The following is a 26064-nucleotide window of genomic DNA, read 5'->3' as shown; positions in this document are numbered from 1 at the left end:
TTCTGCCTCTTTCTCCTTCAAAACTGCCAAAAGAATTTTTATAAAAAGAAATCTCGAGAGAGATACTACATTGCAGAGAATTCAATATCTTTCACAACTTTTTAAACCCACTATGATTTAATATAACCAATATATAATATTAATAATCGCAAAATAAGGAATTTGATAGGTTTTGTACGAAACGAAATTAACAACATACATATTTACTAAATTCTGTTAAAAAAGGTTCATCACGAGTCCCAACAAAATATCGGTTCTAATCGCAAGTAAAATTAGAACCAAACCTTTCCAAACCAATAAATTCCATTAATACTAAATCTTCGACGTTCAAGAACTCGTCTCCGCTCTCGTCACAACAGACAATGTTCTAGAAAATTTTTAAAAACTGTCCCAAGGTCCGCATTTCAAGCACAACCCATTAACAAAAGTTCCACAACCCTTTCAACCCCCAATACAAAGAAAGCCTCCAACCCCTCGCGGCCGAAAAGCGAAGCAATCCACGTGATCGCATCTCGCTATCGTCCTCCGGCGACCTTCGCAGGCAATTTCTGCGACTCCGTTTCTAGGGTTGGCAAACCGAAGAAGGGGGTGGCCGAGGAACAGAAAGAGAGAACCCTGTATAGCAAGCAAGAAAGCGAAATAAGAGAGAGAGAGAGAGAGAGAGAGAGAGAAAGAGAGATAGGAAGCGAGAGAGGGAGAGCAAAGAAACGTGTGCCGTGGAGGAACTCGGTGTCCGCGCAGAGTTTCGAGCCACCCCCGCTCGGTGGTGAATCGGCGGAGGGTGGTGGTGGCGGTGGTGGGGGAGAGGGGGTTGGGTCGAGTTTCGAAATGACGGAGAACGGATTTTCCCTCTAGTAGGACGCGCGACCTCAGCCCGGTAAGATCGACGCCGCCCTCGCCCCCGAGACAAACACGAAAACGCGGTGAAAACAGAAGCCGACGGACGAGAGCGCGATCGCTATACGGACTGAAACGCTGTCGACGACGACCACCACCACCACCACCACCCTTCTCCCAGCGCGTGTGTCGACCGTCGAAAAAAAAACCCAGAAAATCGATCGATCGAACGCTTAGAAACCGACAGAAAAAAAAGAAGAGGAAACAGGCAGACGAGGGGTTGAAGGTCTCTCGATCTTGGAAAATAAAAAAATTCAGATAGGGGTTCGGGACGCTCCAGACGATGACAGTAGAGCTTAAATGATACCAAATCCACCTGTACACCTTTGAAAATCAACCGACAGTGCAACGATTCCGCCGTTTTTATTTGCAACCCCCGAGAACGGAGATGACCGGGGTCGTTTCACCCTCGACCACCGACGCCGGTTAATTTCATATAAAGAAATATAGAGAGAAGAGAGAGGAAGAGAGAACTGTTCGGGAGAGTCTTGTTTAGCCGAGATGAGAAGGAAAAAGAGCACGGAAGAGAGCGAAGCGTGGGACGCGTAGGATCCAGGACTATTGCCGATTTTGACGTACGTTGTGTAGATACTGGAAGTGCTGCAAAAGTTTCTAGAAGGAACTTTCGATTGAGAGAGAGAGAGAAAGAGATTTCGGAGAGGATTGGGAGAGAGAGAGAGAGATACGCACATGGTCGGTTTCATGTAGGAGGACTAGAGGCGGCTGCAACGCGGGCGATGGCGTCGCCGATAAAAGTCGAAGGTAAACCTTGATTTCGTCTGACACCGATGTAGCGAACCGCCACGATGGAAAATCGAGTCACCTTTGAGTCCGGAACCGGCCTTTGTGCCCGGTTTCAAACTGTATCAATGTTCCCCCGGCACCCCCTGCGCCATGCGATTACGCTCGCGGAATTTTTGCGACCCCCTCGAACGGTTTAGCGACTCGGGGACCGTGACCGGCTGCGGATTTTGCAGACGATTCGGGAAAAGGGCTGTTGTTTGTAAAATGATGACACTAGAACTACGTGCTCTCGCAAATGCATTTTTGTAGGCAATCACAATTCGTTGAATTTATTTCTTCGAATATGTTCAATGAAAATTTTTGACGAATGGGTACGTGCAATTTAAAGTTGTGAAAACATTGAGAAAATTTAGGGACATGTTTTTAACTTATTAATAGACTGCGGATTTTTATACAAAATACGAATTGTTTCAGTTTTAAGGAGCAGGAGAAAGTGAGTTGAAAAAAATCGAACAAGATTTTTATTTATTATTGCTCCTGTTCTTTTTTTACTTCGCATCTATTTCGCGCACAATATTTTTTTATTGCATAAAGGTCCGCAATCTAGTCATTATAAAGATCGCTAGATATGTGGATAAATACATTCTTGTTGTTTTTGTTTAATGTGAAATAGTCGCTGTTGGTGCTCGGTAGATCTAGTGTTAGTCCCTTCAATAGATAAGGGTTAATAAAACCCTTGGTGCACGCTATTGTTGGAATATTTGATTGTTTAGGATAATCGCAGTCTAAAAAAAGACAAGAACGAGAAAAAATATGTGGTATGATACTGTAAGATTGTTTCCTACTGTGCCTTTCAAAAGTATTCTGCCCTTAACTCTCCGACTGCGGTGCTCGAGTCCATTTTGACCCAGAATATCAAAATCGTCAGAAAGTTGGTAAATAAACTCCTAAATTTGTCTTAAGCATTATCAATTGAACAATTAGCACTGTCTCAGGATTATCAATTGATTATTTAGAAAATAACCTGCTGCCTTAGGTTTAAATTATCTTTTAGGTTTATTATTATTATCTTTAGGTTCAAATTATTAGGTCTTTTACTATTCCCTAGAGTGATTACTGGAAACCAATTTGACCAGGCGAAATCCAAACCTCCCATAATTGACTAAGATAATTTATGATTTGCCCCAGCACTGTTTGATGCAGCTGTTCTGTTCACCGATCAAATATTAGAGTATCAAATGTGTGTTAGATCAATCAAATAGTAGAAATCTGATGTTCACCAAACAATCAAATATTTTGATCATTAGCGCAGCCAGGAAGTCCATGTTTGCTACCGGTTCCTCGAAATCAGCGCGCAAAACTCCTCGTTTGCATAAACATCCGCAGTCGGGTAACAACGGTGGCTTTATCAGGGTCATCGCAAGCTTTAGGCGCTCCCATTTGCGATTCAACGTACGCTCTGGAGTCATGAAATTGTTTCGATCAGACCCTATTGAGCTGGGATTAAAAATTCTGGCTGGAAAGTACGCAATACTCTTAAAACTCAACTCAAATTAACTCGATAAAAACTCGCGAACATATTTTCAATTCCACGAGAAATTATCTCGATCCACAAACCTGGGACTGCAAAAGATCATTTTCACCTCGAACTTCGCGAATTCTTCACGAAAAGAAAATTTATTAAAACCTTAGCCACCCCTTGTGGAGGTTACAACTCCGAAAAATCCTTCAAAGCATACGAATTTTTTATGGAAAAAATTTGCCTGAAAAATTCGCAAGCATCAGATGCTCTTTAATTCAGTCTACAATCACGGAGCTTCGATGAAATTCCACGAATCTGGGATTTCGAAAATTGTTCCGCTTGTAATCGGAGGCAAGTACTTTCCAGAACAAAAATCGATATGAAAAATTCACAAGCGTTTAAGCCACCTTTATCCACGATGTTTGCGCAACACACTATCTGCGATCGCACCACCGTTTTAATCCGCAAGCGAGCATCCAAACAATTGATGCCGCACAAAATCCTGCAATTCCTTTTCTCGGAAGACAGTTTCAAAACAAGCGCGGCAAAAGAAACCGTGATTCCCAATCCGGGAATAGGAACAGTTCTCTGAATAATTCTCGCGCCGGGAGGACCGGCATTTATTTGTCGCTGGAGATATTTTAAATAATTCAACGGAGGCGTTCACCTAGGATTTTCCCGGGGATCAACGACCTCTATTTTCCGAGTTTCCTTTAACATCGTGTCCGACGAGGGGAATCGTATTTTCCGCGTCGCAAGCGAATCTCACCTTTATCGCCGGCGTTAACTATAGCAGCCGCGGCCGGGACCATGATTTTTCGCGACCCGCTGAGAACGGAATCGACGAAAATCTCTCCGAATAAAAGTTTCGTATCAGCCAGCCAGCTGGAATCCCATCTTCCCGCGAAAGACACGCATTATCGAGCATCGGTAGCCACGATAGACCCACACCATTTTCTTTCGATATAAGACGATAGCTCGGGACCGGCTTTCGTCTTATTTCGATTGAAGAAGAAATAAAAAGACATGAAAAGCGTCGTCTTATATCGGAATAAAATTGTACTTATTGACATATTGACTGGTCACCATTGACTCCGGCATAGTATACGGAGGGTTAAGCGACTGTCGGTGAATCTTTTATAACAGCAAACGGTGCTGGTTCCTTGGAGCTTATCGTTTGATGGCGGCGGATAAATGCGCTGGACATCAAGGACATCTGGTACGTAAACTGTATCTGTCGCATCGTTTTCAGGGGAAGATGGTTCACGGGAGATATTAGGGTAGTTTGAACAGCCTTGTTTTGAATTTTGAGAGCAAGTAACTTTTTCTGATAATTTTAAAGAATTTTCTCTCTTCGTCTACTCGATCGTCAAAGACTGCATTTTAACATAATAAATAAAAAAAAAACATAATAAAATTTTACAATCATTTACTCTTCAGTTCAATTTACTCCAAAATCCCGTAGCGATTTCTTCATAGAAAATTGATTACGATTTTTCGACACACGCGTGAATAAATTCATTGAGCGACAACATATAATACTAGAATGCTAATTTAATCCCAGCCCGAACAATGTGCTCGAAGCCTGAAGAAGCCATCTTAGAGCCGAAGGAAGCTCGGGCGCAGTCAACTGGGTCAGAAAAATTGAATCGAAGATGATGAAACGAGCGTTACGAATGACGTGGGTATCGCTAACAGAATTATAGGGAGCGTAAACCATAAAGCAATAAAGTGTAGGACTCGGCAAACAATATTCCCACGCAATACGAAGCATTCATAGCGCCGGAGTCAGTTATAAAGTAGCGCGAGGCGTAAAAGGAAAGTAATCTGGGAAAATACATAAAAGAACCGCGCGCGTGTGTGTGCACGGTTCCATAGAAAAAAGTTGATTCGATACGAAAGATGGCGATTAAATCGCCGGTGATTCATGCGGCTCTCTATCGTTCGAAGAAAAAGAGTTGAATTGCTGCTTTTCGTGGTCGATACTTGGCTTTCCAGCTCTGATAATTTAAAAACTTTTCTATGAAAATTATACAACAACCCACCGAAGCTTCCAAGTTAGAGCTCATTAATTATTTCAGATAATTATGTGGACAGGTATAACCTTTTAGAGACGAACTTGCGAAGTTCAACGTGAACGGACAGTGACACTGATCAAGTACTTGTTAAAACAATATCGCTGGATGGATAAATTTTCTACGTGACCTGTAAACTGAATTTTGAAAGGCAATTGCATTAAATCGGGAATCAAATAACAAAAATTGCTTTACCTCGATTCACGTTAATTGTAAACACAAAATACAAAAATTATGTAAAAAATTGCTTTAACCATTTTGCCATAAAGTCTCGCCTCGTTCGAACCAACCGGATTCTAACATTTTTAATTTATGAATATTGAGATTGTAAAGATGCGTCCATGAGGAATTATTTAACAAAATTTAAGGAATTGATTTCTTTGGGTATATATTATTTAAAAAATGGCCACAAATTTTGATAGATGCATTCATGTTATTTTCATAAAGTGCTCCGTAAACCTAGTGTCAAAGAGTGCTCGATCAATTAAGTAGTACAATTTAAATTCCCGTTGACCCCCTCGTTTCCAAAAGATCGCATCCGACCGCGTAATTATCTGAAACGATTATTACCTGTGAAGTCTCATAAGATGTCAAGAATGTCGATTCGACCACGAAAAGTTGCCTTTCGAGCGAATCGATATTCCACAGTGATCACAGTCAATTAATCGAGGGCATTAGACAAAGTAGTCGGGATGAAATCTGCATTTTTATTACGACGACACCGAATCTGGAAGTAAAAAGCACTTTGCAGCCGGGATGCACGTCCGGGGGCTGGGATTACAGGATTCAGTTGGCAAATATTTGTCTTGCAAATTAGCTTGTTGCCGATTCAAATTCAATTCATAAGTCCGGAGCCGCCTGGGGAGGGGGGGGGGGGCTGTTCCGGCGGACTCTCGAACTTGTTCTCGACAGAACACAGTCGTGCAAGGCCGAGTCCGAGTCCGCGAGAAGATCGACAGGAAAATCGGCGAGGAAGATCAATGCGATCGGGAAATAACGAATTTCTTCCTTCTGCTCCTGCGATCCAAGAATTCCGCGCGGGCGATAGTAAATAATTTCCCGGCGGGATAATAATTTACGGGCCACGATGCAAGCGAGATTCCTCGAATTTATGGTTGCAGCACGAGATTACTGCTGGCCCCCCACAACTCGTTCCCTAAACGAAGTGGGCTAAATGGGTTCTCATTAACGTCCGCGAGGCTTTATCGCCGGTTCCCAATCCTTTGAATCGAATTGACTTTGCTTGGGGCTTCCGATTGTTACTGGAAGCTTTATTAGGTCGTCACGGTAGTACATCGTTCTATTCGGTATTTATTTTTCATGGTCCTTTATTGAGTCTGCAGCTGAGAAATTATTAACAATTTTAAATTGACTCGTAATTGGCACATTGTACTGTTTAGTATTGATTTTTAATGGTTCATAGTTGGTTTCATTGCTGCAAAAATTGATGACAATTATTATTTGAGTCACTACTAAAAGTTCCTTCTCATTGCTAGTTTTGTTGTTATTTACAGTGAATTCCCGATATCAGTCACTGCGAGGCTCGCGTTTAAAGGTCACTGGGACTACCCACACCACCACGGATAGTGACTTTTACATTTCCAGCGTGCACTGTGTGTTTCAAATGCAACGTTCGGCGACAACCACAGATTTCGTCTAAATGTCACTCGCCAGAACCGCGTAAGTGACTTATATCGAGATTTCACTGTAATCGTTAATATGTAGGACAATTTTATTCCGATATGAGACGACGCTTTTTATTTCCGAAACAAGAAGGTCCCTGTCCCATAATCTTCTTCTTCATCCGAAATACGACGAAAGCCGGTCCCTAGTCGTTGCCTTATATCGAGAGAAAACTGTAGTGGATCGTCGTGGGTCAGAAATGACTCCGGCATAGGCCTAGAACTCGCAGGAGACCGAAGATTAATTACTGCCCCCCTCCCTCCGAAAAATAAATTAACTGTTTTGCGTTCGACTGTTGTAAATGTTGAGTTGATAGAGAAGGGAGAAGTTAAACAGTGAGGATTACTTATGGTCCGTGCCGACGGTAGTTAGCAACAAAGTTGAAGCATTAGTTTCAACAGCAGAGTTATCTCCAGCTCCGTGGAAATGGAACCTGGTAGATAATGAATTCAGAATAAGCTCCGGCCAAAATTGGTAACATACTTTCCAATCTGAAATTACAAATCCCTAGAATTGTTCCGGAAACTGCAATGGCTCGTACAAGTGTTCGTTCCCGTGAACGAAATTCGTTCTCTTGATTTTTTAGTAACATTTCCGTGCAATTCTCTTACATCCTATCGAAACAAAGATTTACATAACAAAATTCGACGATTGAACAATTTTAATTGGCTATCGACCAAAATTAGATTGACCACACTTTTGTAGCGTGTGCTCGAGTTATTGTGCAATTTAAATCGTATTTTATTTGAATATAGGATCTTGAAAAATTCATATTTGTACTAATAACAGCAATTTCAGTATCTCACGGCGGAGCCCGCATTTACTCAGGCTAATGCAAGTGGCAAAAAAAAATTACCTAAAAATTCCAAGCAGCACGAGAAAAAAACTCACCATTCCGCACAAATCTGCCCACTATTTTTCACTTTCGTTAATTATGAACCGCATTCCCATAATTCTCGCCGCCGTGTGCTCTGAATTAAAGTATAGTCAGGGGACAGTTTAAGCAATGCCGGGAAAATGGCCGGTAAAAATGTCGGAACAATAATGGCGGTCCGTAACGAAGCCATAAACGGGCTTACGCTATCCTCTACAACTATTTGAACACTTTATTGTCTCGCTCCCGCAGACCGTTCGAGCTCCACGACAAGAACATTGTCAAGAACATTTTTTTATTTCCCTTGAACATTACAAAAATTCAACAATTTCTTACATCGAACTATACAAAGTTCTTTAAAGCAACAAATAAATAATAAATTCTTACATCGAAGATTCCTTTCTCAATTTTTGCGAAACAAATGAGAAAAAATTATTCTGTCATTATATGAGCCTCTTAAAGTAGTGTAACTTCATTTTGAGGATTGTTTACACGATCATAGACAACAGAGACATATTCTCACTATTTTTATTACGTGGCAGCCTGTGTAACTAATTAATCCTCAAAGTCGTTCTAATGAGTCTCCCATTTCCGTAACTTTATTTGTCTCTGGACGTAAAATTTAACAAAAAATCGACATGATGGAACGGAAAATAATTTACTTAGCAAACTGCTTGGAGTGCGATAAATTCAAGTGAGCAACATACAGTCAGATGGCACACACTTCAAATCGGAATAACTTTTTCATAAATGGATCAGACGACCTTTTTCTGCCAAGCTAGATTAGTTTGCTGGACGATGTACAATGTGATGAAAATTTTGAAAAAAAGTACTCAACATCTAAATCCTCGTGGCCAGTATCCACGCGCGTTGTTTGTGTGATTACGCTTGCAAACGCGCGCAAGAAAATGTAGAGGACCGACGTAAATCGGTGTCACGATGATCGCGGCGTTCTCGAAGTTGCGCGCAGAGTGGCTCGCGCGCAAACTAGCCGCTCTCGCAGGGAATTGAAGCTTGAAACGTTGCCGTCCATTCGGGGAAGGGACTTTATTTCGCGCGTAAAGCGAACAGAACGCGGGCGAAACGTGTCCGACACCGTTTCGCTCGATTCTCCGAACTAGCAAGCCGATTTGGCAAGCGTTCCGTGCTTGTTCGTTGGTTCTGCTATCAATTTCGCGTGCAACTCGTCCCCCCTCCCCCCTCCGCGGCATTATGCGCCCCCTTTCTGAGCCTCCGGTTTAGTGAATCGCAGCCCTCTGGCCTTCTGAATAATCAATAACCGTGACGCTTCTGATATTCTCATTTTCTCTAATACGCGGACCCCCTCCCCTCCCCCCGCCCCCCCCCCCCATTAAGGAAACCCAGCGAATTTCGAATTCCACGCGAAACTACTGCCCGGTATTTCGTACTCGATCATCGGAAGTTCGTAATTTGATTTTCTACCCCGTCGAGGGGCGGGTGCTTATCACCGTTCCGCGAACAGTTACGTTTTTAGGATCGTTTCGGCACTCTGGCGATTTCTTTTGGGCCAGGCAGTGGCGGCTCAAGTCAAGCGGAGGCCCAAGCGGTCAAAATTTTTGGGCCCTCAAACTCAAGTTAGGAATAGAAGTTGCAAGAATACTCTCATAAAATTATTAACGAAAATGGAAGGAGGCCCACGCGGTCGCTAATGTACCGTTTGTACATTAAATTAGAGACTTCGATCAGTATCTCGGAATTTGTTCTGTTTTTTTTTTTTACAGCTCGGATTAATAAAGATTTGATTATTTTAAAGGTGGTCTCCCAAAGGGTTGTTTGCGAAAACCTCCTCTGAGAGATAATTTTTTCACCCCCTGAAAATCTGATTTAAAATTCTGAAAAAATATACCACATGAAGCTGGATTATAGCTTCATTTTCGCTTTTATTTCATCTAAATATCTCGAGTAGTAACTGAGAAAATAAAAGATAAAGCTTAGGCTTTCCACCCCCATGTAAAGTGATAGCAATTTGAAATTTTAACAAAAATCCATGACTCTTTGTTTAACGCTAGTCCAAAGGGGTCTAATAGTTTTAACTTCCGATAATTGAGAAATTATTAAAAAAATTTATTTCTTTGGGAATGTATTATTAAAAATAATGGCTGAAAATTTGAATAGATAAGTAACGTGAAATCGTCACTTTTAGTGCTCCATAAACCCGGTGTTAAACCATAAGATTGTCTATAAAATTAACAAATGAGATAGTCCTACAAATGACGAACTAATGGAAGAGAATGATGATTAATTAAGCGTTAATACAGGTGCCCAAGAATTTAAATTGAGTGCCAGGAAAATTAGAATTCAAATGGAACCCTGCAAGAGGGTTAATTACCGATATTAAGAAGATTCTACGAAGAAGATCGCATTGTCCCCGACTCATTCTAGTTGCGATCCCCGGGCGAATCGATTAAGAGTTTTCTTGTAGATCCGGCAAGGCATGCTGGGAATTCCGGTAGGAATGCTAGGTATGCGGCTCGAATAAAAATATTAAACCGCGGTTCGGGTTCATTTTATTGCAGTTTCGCCGGAATTTTTCAATTAACGAGAAAATTGCCGTGATCTGAATGCGATTATGCAATTTTTTAGAATCCCGTTTTACAAGTTAACGTGAATCCCTGTAACCAACTTCGCGGCAATTAATCCCCCGTGTTATGGGAAAAGCATTGCTCGAAGTCAACCGTGCTGAACGAGGCAGCATAATTAATTATTGACACGCAGCCCGGCCGCGAAAACTTTCTAACTTCGTCAACTATTCCCACCGCCGCGGTTACTATGCCGGCGCCATAATCCTTTGATTCTATGTAATTTCGGGGTAGAAATCAGATCGTGAGACTTTCAGATTTTTTCCAGCTTTTTTTTTATCGATTGGGGTATTTTTAGAGCCCTCTTTGTAAGCTGTTACCATAATCGTGGAAGCAAATGTTGTAAACACATTTATTACAGCTGTTACTATTACGCTATTCTACTACATGACTTTGTGCGGTTATGGCAAAAATTAGTGTGCGAAATATAAAGCAGGGAAAGTTTCAGAAAAATTTGGGAACACTTATTTTATTTTCGAGTGGGAAATAAATTTCGCATAGTGATCTATAATAACAAAATTATTTCCATCCTAAGGGTTTCGGATAGTACCTCTCTATCGTCGAAGAAGTATAAATTTAGTCTTACTGAAAAAGACGTATTTTTAAAAATTCGGAACTTTGTACAAACGTAATTTACAATGCGACGCTAACAACATTCGTTCCTGTTAAAAAATGGCCCTAAGGGTGCCTGAAACCTAATCTAAATGGTCGCAAAGAGACCTTTTCTCGTTATCGTGAATTTTTATTTAGGGAACTGTATGACACGCAGAAATAAGTTTAAATTAAAAGTTATGATCCCCCGCTACAGTTTCTCGAAGTTTTATCTGTTGCATTATAGGCCGCAAATTCATGTCGAAAATTGTCTACCGAGAAAATTAACGCTGGTAATTATCGAATATTGATTAAGTTCCATTCCGCGCAGAATTCCGTGACACATTGAACCGTGAGAAATTCATTCTCTTCTCCGTAGCCGAGTAAAAGATTAATAAAAACGGACGCTGATTTACTCGCTTCGAGCGTTCTTCAATCTGCAAGGCTTATAATTAACATTTTCCTGTTCAAATCTATGAAGCAGCTCGATCAGCCGTGTTCTCTCAACACACTTCCCTGCGACAATCGTCTTTTAATTTACGCGAATATTATTAATTCGCTTCGTCGCTAACGGTCGAACCTTCATTGTTCACTCGAATAACGAATATCGAACAGGAAGCATAGTAGATTATTCAAATTCAGAAAAATACATACTTTAAGAAAAGTCGTAAAGACAAATAGCGATGTGACAATGTTGTATGTACGAAATTGTACGCGCAGAAGTTTGAAAAGGTCCATTTGACCGGCCGTGGTAGGTTTATTGTTAAATTAAAAAATTCGAGGTATCTAAAATTACATTTCTGGAAGGAGGTCTAAAAACAACATTAGAATTCATTTATTCTGGCTCCATTAAAATCTACAACAATAATTATCAAAACGCAAATCTGCCATTAACCAGTACAATTAGCATCCATCTTAAATACCCCACGAAAAACCACGGCCTAAAAATAACAATCGGGACGATAATCAACGGATAAGGGCAAAGCGAAAGTCAATATAAAGGGTCGTTTCGTTTAATGGCGTCCCTACGAAAATCCTGGGGACAGTAACGAGTCTAGACGACGTAAAAAATTTACCGCGTGTCTCGACCAAGCCGGACGTTTAATGTGTCCGTTAATGTTGACTCCGTCGATAATTTATCGAATCGACGGGAACGACGTCGTTAGCTGCGACGCAGGACAGCCGACAGCTGCTTGTTACTAAACCGGAAGTGGAGGAGTCCGGTTTGGACAACTTTGTTTTCGTAATCCGCGGGGGTGAACCGCGAGGGTGAAACCACGAGGAACGGCAAATTTCGCGGGCTTTCGTTTGTTCGCGCGTCCCCGTGTGTACACAGGAAAAGTTATTGCGACTAGACCCTGCTGGGAAAATACGAAAATTCGGAGTCACTTTCATAACGTCTATATGCAAAATAACGCGGTCACACGATCCGGACGAATTTCGCCGGCGGGTCCGAAGCGTCCGGGACCACTTCCGGCGGCACTTCCGGTTCGCGACGGACGCCGCTCCCTCAGGGTTCTTTGATACTTCGGCTCCCAGGGACAGAAACTGTTGCCACGAGTTTCCATCCTCTCTCTTCGTCGCGTCGTCGGGCCGCGATGAATAATTCCGCCGTCACAATCGAGCCGTCACGGTTCTCCGAAGAACCGTGGGAAACGGCCAGAAAAGTTTTATTAACCTGGACACCGATACGGCCGGAAGTGACGCGGAAGATGCCTTATCAATGGCGAATTTATTCCTCCCGGGAGATGCGCGAGGAAATGGGGAAACTTTTTTTATCTGCCCCTCGTACCGAGAAATTCGCGACAAGGCGGTGAATATGCTTGCGAATGGATTTCTGAGATGCATCGGGGGGATTGTATTTGAAATATCTGGTTTCCGACGGCGAATGTTATTCGCGCGGAAAAGTTTGCGAATATTGTTCGATCGGGTCGACCGCCTTCGAAGTGGTGCAATTGATTTTCAAGGTCAATGAAATCGGTGAGGAATCCCTTCTTGCGAATAATTACCGTAATATTTAATTCAAAAATTTTTATTCCCGAAGATCCGAAAAATTCCGAGAAATTTTATCATGAATTTTTTTGCAAAATAGGAGTTATTGATATAAACTAGCCAGCTGCGATCAGAAAACTCGGTTCAGTCACGCCCCGAGTTCCGTTCCCATGGAGTTCCAAAGCCGTCATAAACTATTTTTGCGGAACGCGACTTTTTCATTTCGCGAGCACAACAGCACAAGCAGCAGCGGCGGCTTCTCGTCGGGTTTATATAGAGAAACGAGCGTGGTCCGCGGCTTTATTTAAAGCGCAATACACGTCAACGTGCACAGAAGGGGGTGGCGCCGGGGGTAGTTTCAGACTGCGGGGGTTAAATCACGAAACTACCCCGGGAGATAAGGCGGCGAACGGGGCTTCGTTGTAACCGATTCGAAACGAACTCCTCCCCGTTCCCAGTGTCCCGGTGCATTATTCCGTGCGGGAAATTCGCCGACATAGTAATCCTACTTCGGCGCATTACGCCAATCCTTTTCCCGATCCTCCGGGTCGGGATACTGTTTCCATTTTGGGGCTGCTTCCGTGCCTCGGACGTCTTCGCTTGCTAGAAAACCGACTGCCTAAGCTTAATGGAGAAGTCCCGGAACGTTCCCCTGACTCGCGAACTCGCATCCCTGAGTGTAACACCGCGGAAAAATCACTATAGCACGTGTACCTACGAATTGCATCGTTTTTGGATCCTAGAACAACCTTTTCACGTCGATGGTCACTTTAAAGGGTTCTGGTTTTCGAAAAAATCATTTTCTTTAAGTACAAGTGTTGTAAAGTAGGTGTGCCATAAAAAAATATGTAACTCGAGTGATTTTGATTATTTTCACTAGAAAAAAATCACACGTGCACTTCGAATGTCAATAAACATGTGTGCAAAATCTCCGAAGAAAATTCTACAAATCCGAAAACCGGAATACCCCCTTAACGAAGAACTCGGAGAATTTTCCTGTTTTCCGAAAATCACTATTGCACCATCGAATAGCATCCATGATCATTTCAGGAGTATTCTATGGTACAGTAAATGGTAATAGTGTTTGCGATATACGTTCGTATGTTTTTCAGCGGATGGACAAATATTTATCGAGCGTGGTGTTTAATATTTATCGTGGATGCACTTTTGCAAATGTTCTACATTAAGCTTTTAATCTCAGCGTAGGAAAAATGTTTGTCGGCACTTTTTTTTTTGGAAAATGTTTCCATCCTGCGTAACGTCAATTTTTATTTACGAACATTTGTATGTCGAAGGTTATACCATTGAAGTTGTTAATAAGTTTCGATGGTTTTAACAAAGGTTAAACCGAACCAAATTGCAAACCACCACTGGAAATCTGCCACTGGACATTCTGCCGGCATTTCCCTGAACAATGAAAATTCGAACAACGAACAATAAAAGCATTCGCACGCTTTAAAATCAATACAGGCCGCATATTGGAAGCCACCGACTTTTTCAGAGTAAATGAACGAAATGAATTTCGCCGAGGAAAGCGTTTTAAGTTCTGCTGCGTGGCGAGTTAATAAAAGTTCACTCGGCTCGGTCGCAATATAAGTTCTCGCGCGAATTTACGCACCAAGAATTGCAATTACCGCTTCGCAGATATAAAAATAAGGGCTCGGCGGCGTGCAATATCTGGGCGACACGGGATCCCAGAATTTCAATTATATCCGTATTATCCTATACCCCGTTGAAAAACTGATAACCTCTCAAGCCGCCGCGAGAATAAAACGAAGAAAACGTGAGCCGCGTTTCTCCTGTGGCGCGACTCCGCGGGCTTTTGTTTTAATGAAGCCCGCCGCGAATTACGGAAACCGTCTTTCACAAACAGCCGAAGTTTGCTTTTTTTTTACCATCGCCGGTGGACCATCGACCCCGAGAATTGTCCATTCAAAACACCGAGCGACACGCTGTTTACATAGGCCCTCAAACTTGTTTCGTTCTATTTGTCAAGCACACGCAGATCGCTCTCTTCCAGCGCTGGATCAAACAACGACTTCGGCTAATCGAAAGTGAAAAATTGAATGTTATTAAAATTCGAGGAGCTTTGGGCACTTTAAATTCACTGCAAATGCCTAAATTCGGAAGAATTTTACTTGGAACAGGATTACGATTTTCAACCGGAATCGCGATTCAGCCCACTTATTACAGTCAGCTGACGGTTAAACTTTACCTGAGGAAACCAGAAATTTTTTACTCTTTCTTATGTAATTCTCTCGAATTTGGCTGGAAAATGCTGCATATCCAAATTTCAATCCTAGGAGATCACTAGTTCAAAAGCTATGCGGCTCCCTTATCTGTCAAAAACGCTGAAAATCATACATCTTTACACAAGTATAACTTTTGGACTAGTGATCCCCTATGATTGAAACTTGGATCTTCGGCATTTCCTCGCCAAAATCTACGGGATTGCACAAAAAGAAGTTAACAATCTCTGGTTTCCTGAGGTAGAGTTTCAGCTGAATCGCAAAGGCTCAAGTTCACAGGAAAACCTAGAGAAGACTGTCGCGAGCGTAAAAAATTTTTCTCGCGAACAAAATCACCTGGAATTTAAAGATTAAAATTTCCCCTTCGAACGTAGGATTGTGATTTTCCACCGGAATCGCAGTTTGGCCCACTTATGGTCGTTTCCCGCAGAAACCGCTTTCCCCTGTGCAATTAGCCGCGACAATTAATTTCTCGCGCAGAAATCCCGCGAATCCTGTCGGACGCGATATTTCATCCTTCTGGTGAAGCGTTCCATCGAATTTCCTTCCACGTCGCTCGTCGAAATCGCTCGTTCGTAAAAAGTATAACGTGCAATATGAGAGTCCCGTCAGCGGTTTTGCTTTCCGTCCGCGAAACAAACGAACGACCGAGGAAAAAACGATCGTCAATGTGTTTCTTTTTTCGGTTTGTTTGTCGGCAGAGCTGCTCCGGAGGATGCGTTATTAAATTACGAACGGCGGATCAACCGTCCAAAACTGAATCGGGGTCGCGTTAATTGGATAATCGAATGTTTGGCGGGTTTATGTCCGCGCGAAGACGTTTATCGGATCGCGAGATATCGAGAACAGCCGGGAAAAAAATTATCCTGGCATTATCCGCGTGGTTTTAGCGCGCTCTCTTCGAGAGGAATCAATTTGCGGGAGGGCCCGGGATAAATCGGATTAATGGCTTTCGTGGAATTTTGGAGAGGCTGGGACCTTTCTCGCGGTTTCCGTGAAGTACTTCGGCAAAGAGAAGGCAGGTTGGTGGAAAGTCACTTGAAATTTTGGAGAGCGACGCGTTTGAAATTGCACGATTTTGTCTTTGACAATCTTGGCGAAAGCACAAAGAGATGAAATTTTATTTCAGTCGCTTCATAATTCAGGGAATAAAAATATTTAAAATTACATCATGCTCTTCTGATGAAGGTATAAAGGGATGACATGCTATTTAAGTCACAGCGCGAGTACGGGAATATTTAAAATAGTAAAATTTTCTTTGATAATTTTTTATTTGACAAACTGGACTCCCTAAAATTATGCCCGCGTTAAAGTCATTCCCGGAACGACACACGTGGTCATGCGAACAGAACGAAGTTCGAAGAAAACGAATCGAATTTGCCTGGCAATAAGAAGTTAATTGAGAAATCTTCCGCCCTCGGACGAGCCTTTCGTCTGGGGTGGAATTAGATTTGGTAGGCGATGATCGATGGCAACGACTGAACCCCCGGGGGTTGAAACGCGCGCTCTCGCGCCATAATCGATGCTCGGAGCACGTGGCATCGGAATACTTGTGCGGATTATGAAATTCAAGTAGAAACGACCGTCAATTAATTTTATCTCTGGCGACCTCGTGCAGATTCGCTGCCAACATTCCGTTCCTTTTATTCCGTGAAAAATGAAACATGAACCTGCCAGTTAAAATGAAGCGAAAGCAGTGCTGACGAAGCGTTGGCAAAAATATAGAACATGTTACAATAAAAATGGCTGAAAATCTAAATAACTAAAATTTTGTTATTTTTACAGCGCAATGTAAAATAGTCACTTTCAGTGCTCCGTAAACCCAGTGTCAAAACTATCCACTAAATTGCTTCGATTTTGCAAGACTTCAGGTGATTTTTCATCGTTCCCAAGACCATAACACGAGAATAATTGATCAGGCTCTTTTGAGGAACGCGTGCTCTTTCGTCCGGAAAGATGAAGCTCGCGCGCGGAAGTCCATAAAACATTTTCCAGTTTATTCGTGGCGGGGCAATTCCGTAATAATTCGATGTACTCTCTCCGCCGGCACCGTTTGGACTACACGATTTGAATAAATTATCGGGAATAACGCTGCCTTAGCGGAAACAATAACCACCCCCGCTGCCGGTCAGTGCTTCTTACAGCATATTTCCTGGCTGTTGCACGCTACGTGCTATTTTCCTCGAGGAATTCCAACAATGAGAAGCTCGGTTCGCACGGACGGGTAACTTGTAAAATTTGCAAACTGAAAGTATCGAGTAAGTCGGGAAAGGAAAGCGAGGGGGCGGGTGGGGGGGGGCAATGAAAGTCAAAGGGGCTGTCGGCGCGATGGAAAACAGCCCAGAAACGTTTCCCAGGACCTGGATTCTGGTAACTGTTACTCAAGTATCCTCGGTGGCCGACTAGAAATGCCGCATAAAGCGGCATTATAACGGATATGAAAGATTTCTGGGGCTGAACTTGCGGGCGTGGCGTATAATACTCAATCATCCCCCTTTTATAGCAAATCTCGCTCCCAGCTATCGTCGCGCGCACAATTCCTTTCCTTAGAATTAATAACACGCACGGTGCTTTTATTTTGAGCTGCACCGAAGTCATACACGCACTCATCAATTTTTATACGAATTTTCTAAACCGTGCAGCACGATAAAAATTGGATGAATCTTCTGCAAAACGTGTTAAACATTATGTCTCTCGTGCGATAATAATTATTTTTCTTGTGCCAGTAAAAATCTGTGTATTCTCATGCAGAATATAAATTGCACCGTACTCATTAGACGAAACAGGAGTCGATTAAAAACGTATTTTATCTCTTAACGATTTCAATAAATTGGAAAGGACGTTTTAATGAACTGTTGATTGAAATGAATTGGAAAGAATATGATGTCGGTAAATTCGCTCGATAATTGAATTGTTTCCGGATTTCTTGATTAACTTTTGCCAGAAGTGCATAAAATCCGCAGGCTATTAATTATGGTGTCCAGGAGGTGACCGTTCTATTAATACAGAAATTAATTATGAACGTTACAAGATTACACAGTGCGGGAACAAATTCGATCCTCGGAATACACGGCACATAAATTTGAATTTCATATGCGCAACGTGCAACAGGGAGAATGATACTTCGCAAGACATTCGTTCCCACATCCAACTTTTAATTAAGCGTAGTTCCTCCGCATATGTATAGCTGAACGATCGGTGCCCAGAGAATTCATTCAGCAAGTCGGAGAAAAGTTCGCGGCGTGGTTATTTAAACTTGTATAAGTTTCTGTCGGCCGGATTAAACAAACAGCGGAAGTCACGTTCTCCGCAGGAATGCGAACATTCATATAATGAAATATTCAACGCGGCTTCGAGCCCTATTCGAACGGGGTTCACGGGGCAACGAGCATGAGCGAAGATCGACGACGCGCGATCGCGATCAAATTTCGCGAAACGAGGGTTGGGGCGTTCATTATTTAACGAGACTGGCATAGTTCTGGTCGAGTATGATCAATCTGACATCGGTAGACCCTGAAGTATTCTGGAAACCCAGAACGTGCTCCTAAACTTGCTCGAATATTCAGAATCGATCGATCTCGACGAACTTCTACAGGGTGTCCGAAAAATGTTGTACTTCCTTGAAAGGGCTGATTCCTGAGGTCATTTGAAGTCACTTTTTCCTGTGCGAAAATGTTCTCCTCCGCTTTGTTAACGAGTTATTAACGAAAAACGCGGACCAATCGGAGGACGGCTATCGGTTTCCGGCTCGGGGATAGGTCACGCTGGGCGTGACGTTGGCATTGGCGTCTGCTTAACCGTGTTCTGATTGGTCCGTGTTTCTCGTTAATAACTAACGAAAAAGTTATTTCGAAATACGTTAAGAATCGCCCTTTTCAATCCACACCAATATAACATTTTTGGGACACCCTGTATATAATTTCTATAATATTAGGTGCACAAATCAATTCATAGCCTACACTGCGGACCTTAATGAGGAATAAAAATATCGTTCATCAATTACACGAAAAAAGAGCCGAAGTTCTGTATTTTTTAACTAATTTTAGTAAATTGAAAATAATACATTGACGTCTCAATTTTCTTAAACTTTTCTTTACTTTAAATCGTACCTACCCATCTTCCCATCTACCCATCTTCCGTAAAATCATCAGTCCAATTATAAACTTTTTTCAAATTCAAATTAGTTACTTTATTTATCAGTGAGACGCAGTAAGAGCATAGAAGATGTTGAGGATCATTGTTAAAACTTTGATGAATCTGGATTGCTTGTGAAGGAACAAGAAAATGAACAAAGAGCTACGAATTAACTTGTACACCTAATAATTTCTATATCAACGATAAATAATTGATTATAATGTATCAGATTTTTTTGTTTGCAAGTATGCTGTCGATGCCAGCGAAATTATTGAAATCAATTAAGGGACGGAATGTTTGAGCTCTGCTGACCCAATTCGGACGAATAGCAACGTTCAAAGCTTTTCGAAAGTTTCATTTAACTTCTCATCTTTCGGCTGCCAGCTGCAGCCATTAGTTATTTATAGTGGGAGTAATAAATGGGCCGACGCACGGCGGGGAAGAACATTTGTGAATATTTTTGGAAAATCGATGGCGTAACCGAGACCCAGCTTTTCAAAGTCTTCGCGGAACTTCGCGGCTCTCGTCTGACGCGATTAATTACTTTCTCGTCTATCGACTCTACCAAAGAGACGCATCTTGAAGTACGGTGGAAAGTATCTCTAGATAATTAATCAATAGGATGCGCCCTTTTATAGTGCACATATTCTCGAAACTTTGGTGTCGCGAAATATTTCATGAAATTTCTTGAAACACCGGATATGACAGGACTGTTAACAGGTTAATTAAGTTTGAAGAACATCTTGTCCCGACAACAACGGGCTGTTCGAGCCCCTAAATGACTCAATTATGTACATAATAGAAAGTGCTGTACATATTTATCTATTTCTCCACTGCAGAGCTGTTCAGCTTCTGCTTGTGCCACGCCCCCACGGGTACGACGCCACGCCCAGCGGGCACGAAGCCACGCCCCCACGGGTACGAGGCCACAAGCCTTTTCTCAGTGAATTTTTCAGCTCTCAGAAAAATTTTCTCGCGAATGCCACTTTTTAAAAATTGATCAAAATCTCTAGCTGGTCGTCGATCCTCCGTCGAGTAGCGATCTCGAAGGGTCCAGACGTCTGGAAGCCGTCTCGAAAGCTTCCTCGGAGGGTCCAACGACCCGGGTCGCAGAAAAAAAAAATCAGAGAGCTCTCTGCCAGCTGGCTGCTTATTTGCCAGCGAGACCGGCGGGGATCTACGGAAGCGATCTTCGTGAGAGGTAAACTCTGTTCCGACGTCGGAAAAACGAGGAAATCGAGAGGCGGGAAGAAAAAGCGCGCGGAGTACATCGGGATACGCTCTCGCCCGACGTTCAGGCTTCTAATCGATCAACGTCGTGGCATCATCCCCTAATGGCTCGCAGAAGCGTACACGGATTGTACGTGATACACTCTTCCGATGTGCCAGCTTCTTTTATTTTTTCCTTTCACCTCTCATGCTCCTCCGTTCACCGAAATATTCGTGGAACGCTGCCGAACGCTTCTCGGTTCGATGCACGTCTCGAGAATCTTCGGCGTTAATTATGTCGTTTTATTTGGCGCCATTGTCTCTGAAAAGAAGACACGGTACAACACTTTCACGTTCCAATGATCATGATTTTCATAGATTTCTAGACGTTCAAGATAAATTCGAGTAACTTTTTCATTCAGACTTCCCAGTTCTCAAGTTTTTCGGGAATTTTTTCTGATTGAAGTATGAAAGCTACAGAAGACTTCTCTCGAATATTATTGAACAAACGCATTTGATACCAAAAATAATTTCAATTTAATTTTGAAACAATAGTCGAATCTTTATTGACTCTGAGAATGTTTTCTACGTGAACTGTAGCAGACACCCGGATGGTTATCACCTAGAACGATTCCGTAGGTTCTCTCGGATATAATCTTGAAGGCATCTCTCAAATATTATTGAACACACTCGTTTGATACTAAAAACAATCTCAGTTATCGAGGAGTTTTGAAGCAATAGTCGAACGTCTATTAACTTTAAGAATTTCTTCTGATTTAATGGTAAGAGGTGCGTGGACGATTATAATCTAGAATAATTCTGTAGGTTCTCCCAAATATAATCCAGTAAATTTTTCCAAAATATTACGTCACAAGCACATTTCACATCAAAATTTATTAAACATTGTTTGCAGGGAGCGCGACGCATTTTCAGCGCCCCAATTGTGTCAGATGTTTCGATTTAATGTGAAAATTGACGGCATGATATAAAATTTACCTGTATGTTCTGACAGAGTGCATCTTTTTTCATCGGAAACAGTCGATAAAAATTTAATAAAATTTCTTGTAAATAATTGATTGTGCCAGGCGTGTGAAACGCGGATTTTGCGGATAGCTCGCCGAGGAATGATTCTTTAATGTCGAGCATGCAGAAATGGCGGTCCAGCGAAGCTCGAGAGAGGACTCCCTTGGTCCGAGTAATGCAGTTCTTTCGTAAACAGCGGCCTGCATTCGTGTATCACGGATTTTCAATCGACTTCGAGCCGCCCCATTTCCCCGGGCCGACGGCGTTGCAACGGCCTGCATTGAAAGTGCAGCCGATTGTTCACCTTTTGTGACCTTCTTTCTTTCACCTCGTGGCGGAAACTTTGACGTATTAATTGTCCGGACTTCCAATCAGTATTTTAGATTTCTGAGACGGTGCAAATACAGTGTTAATCAATTTCGATTTTCTGAGTCCCTTGAGTGTTTAATTTTGAAATCGATTTTAATTTTTGGATTTCACTGCATATTTTTTTTTTTAGGTAACTTGAACCATAGTTGACGGATTGCCTCTTTCGTTAGCGAGGATATATACTAAGGATATAATCTGGTCATGCACAATAAGAATAATTTATTGTGCTCTGGTTAATTACGAGGGCCACTGTGGAGACCGTTCACGAGTTTAAGCCAAGCCTGGATTAAGTTAAACCACTATAGTGCACCGCATAAGCTCATAGTTTGAATGATGTAATTAGACTGCGGATGTTTATGCAAATATGAAATTTAGGCCGAACCAAATAGAATCTAATCGATCTTATCAAGCGTCTCATCAAATCCTACAGAAAGTGAAACACTCGTTACGCTTATTAAATTATATATGCATAAAATCTACAATTAATCACATCATTCCATCATTACTGAAGGACTCTTAATCGCGAACAATTTTTCCTAATCAATTTAACAGCATGAAAATTGAAATTACTCATTAAAGAAAAACCTAAAATGAATTTTTCATATGCCAAAAAATTATTTTTTTATTTTTTCTGTTACCAAAAAGTTTATCACACTCTTCGTAATTAGAATGATCCAATAAGTATGAAATATTGTCAGTATTAGTAGAAGTTCGCACGGGCCGATAAAATAATATTAAAAAGTATGCAGAAAATGTGTGTACTGTGTGGTTTAAATATTCGACGGTTATTTGAGTGCACGAGTATAGTGGTGAGAACTAAAACAGAATTCGGTTAAAAAACAGCAGGTTGACAACAACAGGCCGTGTTAGTTCGTCGGAGAGTACTAAACGGAATAAATTGCTCTTCACCTGACGGTCGGGCAGAGTTTCGTTGAACAGAACTCGGATTGCCCTGCTCCACGGCAAGCTCTGATAGGTGTCGGTCCTTCTCAGACAGAATTGACTTTAAAATTCCTTCCCCGACCGTCGGTTATTAACTCCGGCCAGATACACCCCGTAAGCGGATTACGGTGTCGTTTCGAGGGATGCGATCCGGAGGATCCGTAAAAATCCCTTTAAAATTCCGTTTGCTAGGGCCTCGATCGCAATGGAGGGTGTAAATTGGGAGGATTAGCTTTGGGGAATTCTGTGGGAGACCGTTTCGCACCCCTTTGTCGGTATAATTAAACGAATGTGGTGGAGACGAACGATCGATGCCAAAAATACAAAACCGGAAACCCTGAACTCTGAAATCGGCACAGATTCTGCACAATTCATCCTCTCTTCTCTTTTTAAACAGATATTGTAGAATTTTTTTAAATTTATACAGTTGTACCAATACGCCTCCAGTTGTATCAATACACCTCCCGTTGGACCAATACACCTCGATTTATTTTCCACCGTTCTCAAAACCGGAAATGGTCGAGTTTTCTTAAATTTCAGTTCAAACATGGCGGAGACGAGATATCGATCGATGTGAAAAATACACAATCGTAAATCCCGCTGGAATCCGTCCAGATTCTACACGATTGATCTTCTGTTATTTTTAAAAGCGGATAGTATGGAACGGTTCAATTTTTAGACTTCCGTGATTTTAAACCCACAAAATTGCAGATTTAGCTACCAGAAGTCTCACAGATGTGGCTCGACTTGTCGTCCACCATTTTCGAAAAACGAAAATTGTCGAACGTTCTTGAATCTCCGGTGAGAATACGGTGAAGACGAAACATCGATCGAAGTGAAGATTGCACGATCGTAAATCCCGAACGTTAGAATCGGCAGAGATTCTGCACGATTCATTCTTTATCGTCTTTAAAAATATGGGACATCTACTACTCTGAACTCTCGAGTCCCCAAAGTCTCGCAAGTGTGCGTCGATTTATCTTCCACCGTTTCCAAAATCAAAATTCCTCGAGCTTCCTTGAACGAGTTCGATCTTCGCCGAATGTGCGATTGTAAAACTGCGAACTTGCAATCTCAAAATCTCAGTCCAACGATCTGTGCAGAAATAATAAAAAAGCTCAGTCTCTTCAATTTTGAGTTCTCTGTGTTCTTGTCTTCTGGATTTAATTTGTCCATTGGTGACAAATTGACACAACCAATAAAATTTGAAAATTTCTTCTTCAAAAAAGCAGAATTAGCAGTAGACTGAATCATCATCGAGATTATTCGCAACATTCACACGTGATAAATCATCGTGCAGTGCAAGCCATTAAATCGAATCATAAATAATTTCCATTATCGGATGAAAATTACAGTGATGCATTATTTATCTATAATGAACATACATGATTATCATCGATCACGAGGAATATAAACCAAATGGATAACTGTGTATGTTTTCAATCATTTGAATAACCATTTTAACCATCCGTTTGCTATGGCGGAGACATTCGTGACCCGTAGCGGTGGGGATAAGCTCCAGCGACCGTCAGTATGTGCAATTTTATTTTGATCTAAGACGACGCTTTTTATTTCGAAATAAGAAAATCGCTGTCCCCTCATCTTTTTCTTCTTTATCCGAAATACGACGAAAACCGGCCCCGAACCATTGTCTTATATCGAAGGAAAACTATATAACTCCAGCATAGGCCTGGAGCTCGCAGGAGTTCTAATCTTTATGCAAGATAAGTTCCGATAAGTTAATTAGTTCGGATCTTTATGCGAAATAAAAATTCTATAGCTGACTGGAGACGAATTGGAGGAAAATAAAAATTAGTCACCCCTTTCAATTGGTTTTATAAATTACAAATAATAGTTCTAAATTCTTGTATTTACAGATCTGTGTTTCCTCTGCTTATTTTTGTCATGAATGCATAAAATCCGCAATCTACATACAAAAACAAGCTCTGGTAGGGAACATACTAAATGGCTATGCTTCTCCGTCTAGCAGAGGTACAACAAATCTGTCACAGTAGTGGAACTCGTACTGGGAAAATTGAATTTTGGCCAGCTTTTCGAGAAACGGCGTTCGCACGGACGATCCCCGGCAAGAAACGGGATTCCACGAGAAATATTTTATTCGCAGAACCGAGCGATTCCGATCTCTCAATTCCGCGGGCGTCGTTTTCTAGGACAGATCGCCGAGTCGAACAAATCGAAATATTCGAGCCCGGCTCTCGTCCCGGGGATCCCTGTTAATTGCGAAACGCAATCGGTTGATGGGATCCTATCGATTCGGATACCCGCGAAATTGATAAACGAACCGTGCCCCGTGGTCGCAGGCGAATTCGAAACCCGCTTTTGCGGGTCCGCCGGCCGATTTGTGCGCTCGTGCGCCCAGTGTGTCTGAGTAATTCTACGACTTTTCCAAATATTGAAATTTCCCCGGGCAGTTTCTCCTGTAACGTGGACACGCGGACGATCCTCGCATTAAGCTCGCACGATCAACAAGTTACACGAACCTTTGAGAGATGGAGAGAGAGAGAGAGAAAGAGGGAGCACACTCGAGGAATGTGCGCACCGGAAACACGTTCATCTTCCAATGGAAATCGATCAATGTTCCCCGAATTCCCATCAAGGAGATCTAGATCGGAAGCTGCGGGAATTGGGATCCAGGCGACTTCCGGTTTCGGGGGAAGTTCTTCCTCGAAGTAGGAATTTGATACTTCACGATTTGAGCCGCCTTGGTCGTTGAAATTGCGATTTTAGGTTGAACGTGATATCCCTGTTGCAATTTTTATGGGATCATCGTGAAGAGGAGATTTTAAACTTTAAATTCACGGTGGTCTAGATGGCGGGATAAATTTTTTAAACATTTTACAGTCATCTGAATTTCCCGCTTCGAGAGGGTTGTTTCTTGTAGCAGTGGCTACTGGACAAACACCGACTTTAAATAAAAAATCATACTGCTACTACATTGTGAGGGGGAGGTTTCAAACCTCAAATTGACGGTGGTCTAGATCGCGGGAAAAATTTTTTAAACATTTTACAGCGGTTTGAGAAGAACAAACAGCGACTCGAGTTATCATACTCAACTCGGACCTTGAAATTTTATTAATACTAAACCTACCAAGCACAAAACATATAAAAGCGAAACGTCTTATAGAAGGGAGAAGGGAAA

The 26064-nt window shown here is 42.0% G+C and overlaps 1 protein-coding gene across 7 annotated transcripts in view; it reads left to right on the top strand.

The window, feature by feature from the left end:
• LOC143354445 (pleckstrin homology domain-containing family G member 5) overlaps positions 1–26064 on the top strand; it is a 130559-nt gene that overhangs the window by 30947 nt on the left and 73548 nt on the right. The window contains exon 1 of one of the 7 annotated variants that reach the window (XM_076788536.1): positions 856–1659. The exons of the other annotated variants lie outside the window; for them this stretch is intronic. The gene's annotated coding sequence lies outside the window, so the exon portion shown is untranslated. Of the gene's footprint in view, positions 1–855; positions 1660–26064 lie in introns of those variants that run through there. 7 annotated transcript variants of the gene reach the window in all.

Source organism: Halictus rubicundus, chromosome 5 (assembly GCF_050948215.1).
Source record: "Halictus rubicundus isolate RS-2024b chromosome 5, iyHalRubi1_principal, whole genome shotgun sequence".
NCBI classification, from domain to species: domain Eukaryota; kingdom Metazoa; phylum Arthropoda; class Insecta; order Hymenoptera; family Halictidae; genus Halictus; species Halictus rubicundus.
This window is presented reverse-complemented; position numbering and strand designations above follow the sequence as displayed.